The sequence below is a fragment of the Dendroctonus ponderosae genome, unplaced genomic scaffold, assembly GCF_020466585.1.
Source record: "Dendroctonus ponderosae isolate FM_Combo_2020 unplaced genomic scaffold, Dpon_F_20191213v2 Dpon_F_20191213_5, whole genome shotgun sequence".
In the NCBI taxonomy this organism is placed as follows: Eukaryota; Metazoa; Arthropoda; class Insecta; order Coleoptera; family Curculionidae; genus Dendroctonus; species Dendroctonus ponderosae.
Genome location: NW_026018715.1, coordinates 426,909 through 429,863, shown reverse-complemented (window position 1 = coordinate 429,863; position 2,955 = coordinate 426,909).

Sequence of the window (2,955 nt, the reverse complement as noted above, 5' to 3'; positions counted from 1 at the left end):
ATGAACATTGACGAGTAAAAAAAATGTTTATGCGTAACTATTTAACATGCAATTTTATGAAAAATTTATAATTAAATTAAGAAGCAAAATTAAGATAACTTTCCGGATTTGTTTTAAATTCTGACGTAAAAACTTGCGAGTCACATATAATACAGGTATCAACGATCCGCAACAATATTAAATTAATAACAATTAAACCAAAAGTTTCAAAAATCTACTTTTTGGTTTCACCATAATAACATTTTTGCTGTTGGTCTGAGTTTTACGCTTCATTTTAAGTAGCTTTAATGAAAAAAATTATTGCTTTTTGGGAAACAAACAGATATTTGTATTATGCAATGGATACATCTCAAAGTATAAAGTAATTGTGGTTGATTTGATAGAAAAATTGATTTTTAATTTACAAGCTTTTTTCAGCGTTGATTGTCAATGCTGCTTATTTAAATTATTAAAAAATTTAATGTTTAACTAAGGCTGTAAAAAATAAGAATCTAACTACGTATTCAAACATTAATTGAATTAAATGTAAAGTTTTTGTACAACTTAGGGTGAAAGAAGCAGGAGTCAAATTGTGTTTCAAAACGTTAATGGAATTAAAAACATTTTTTTTTTAGAACTGGCATTAACTTTTGCAATATAAGAAATAATGTAATCAAGAGGCACCGTATTCTTAAAGAAATATAAAATACAGGCAACGGGTTCAAACTTGTAAAAGATGTTAAATCTGAACAGAAATGAAAACTCATATGTTCCTACTGGTGCGCATTCATTCAAATACCTAATATACATACCAAACAAAATAAATTTGTAAGCAAAGACATGAAAGAGACTAAATTGGTTAAAAAGTTTAATTAATAATGAAAAATTTTAAAATTATTTGGCCCCTTCAGGAGGAACCTAGAGTTTCTGAACGGTAAAGTAGGAATAGGGAAAAACAGGAAACATTTTAAAGTAACATCAAAGCAAATATTGAAGAATCCCCTAACCGTTAAAAAATGGTTAGCTTACCAAATATTGAAAAATCACTTGTGCATAAATAAGTCGATGAAAAATTGGAGTTAAAAGTTACGCGATGTTAAATAATCCCGTTACCGGTCCCGACCGCAAGTTACTTCGTTGAAAAGGAACAGCATTACAAATCGAACAGGTAAATGTTGATGCGCATGATTTCCGAAGCACTTGAAATTTTTGGAAATTTAAAACAGCATAACATGTAACAAACCAAAAAGTTTTACGAGCCTTTACTTTAATGCGTAAGCACAATATAAAAGACAACCTTTTCATTAACGTGCTCGTACTTTTCTACAACTGGCATGTAATATTTTTGAAAATTTAACACATGCAAATAAATCAAAAACAATATTTTTACGGGTCTCGTTTATTTCGCGGTAGCATAGATTGAAATTTAACGAAATTTTCGTTTACATGCTCGTACTTTTCTGTTGCTAGCATGTGTTGATGCGCATGATTTCGTTGATGTTCTGGAAGCACTTGAAATTTTTGGAAATTTAAAACAGCATAACATATAACAAACCGAAGAGTTTTACGAGCTTTTACTTTAATGCGTAAGCACGATATTAAAGACAACCTTTTCATTAACGGGCTCGTACTTTTCTACAACTGGCATGTAATATTTTTGAAAATTTAACACATGCAAAAAATATCAAAAACAATATTTTTACAGGTCTTCTTTATTTCCCGGGAGCATAGATTTAAATTTAACGAAATTTTCGTTTACATGCTCGTACTTTTCTGCTGCTAGCATGTGTTGATGCGCATGATTTCGTTGATGTTCTGGAAGCACTTGAAATTTTTGGAAATTTAAAACAGCATAACATGTAACAAACCGAAGAGTTTTACGAGCCTTTACTTTAATGCGTAAGCACGATATAAAAGACAACCTTTTCATTAACGTGCTCGTACTTTTCTACAACTGGCATGTAATATTTTTGAAAATTTAACACATGCAAAAATATCAAAAACAATATTTTTACGGGTCTCTTTTATTTCGCGGGAGCATAGATTTAAATTTAACAAAATTTTCGGTTACATGCTCGTACTTTTCTGCTGCTAGCATGTGTTGATGCGCATGATTTCGTTGATATTCTGGAAGCACTTGAAATTTTTGGAAATTTAAAACAGCATAACATATAACAAACCGAAAAGTTTTACGGGCCTTTACTTTAATGCGTAAGCACGATATAAAAGACAACCTTTTCATTAACGTGCTCGTACTTTTCTACAACTGGCATGTACTATTTTTGAAAATTTAACACATCCAAAAAATATCAAAAACAATATTTTTACGGGTCTCTTTTATTTCGCGGGAACATAGATTTAAATTTAACGAAATTTTCGTTTACATGCTCGTACTTTTCTGCTGCTAGCATGTGATATTTAAAAAAAAAAAAAGAATTAAAGTGTGTTTTCAGTTCTACACGAGAAGCACGAAAAATTTAATGCGAATATTTATTACGTAAAAGTCGTTAAACATTTGCTAGTTTTATATGTCTAGTGGAACAGCCGTTGAAATACGTAGCACCGACCCATTTCGCATATATAAGAGGATGCAGTATCGTGCCGTATAGCCGATAGCAAAGTCTTCTAGTTGCAAAGAGCATGTCCGTTTGCGAAGCTTACGCTTTGAATAATGTTTAAAACATTTTTCCATTTGAAGTGAACGATATAGACGGAAAATTTTTGATGGAATTGCGATTCGACAAACCAATGATCAAAAGGTAAATCAGACGAAACTAAGTGTGTATGAGGATTGGCAAATAAACACGACTTGACAGTCAAATTAAACCTGAAGATCTGTTTGCTATGAATTGCTAAAGTTCCGGAAAGTCCGTTTTTTAAGTTTGCTTGGTAAAAGTGACGAACAACGTTCAAAAAGCGACAAAGCTCGTAAATGGGGGAATGATGTGTGACAAACATTTTTCTTCAGTAAACATG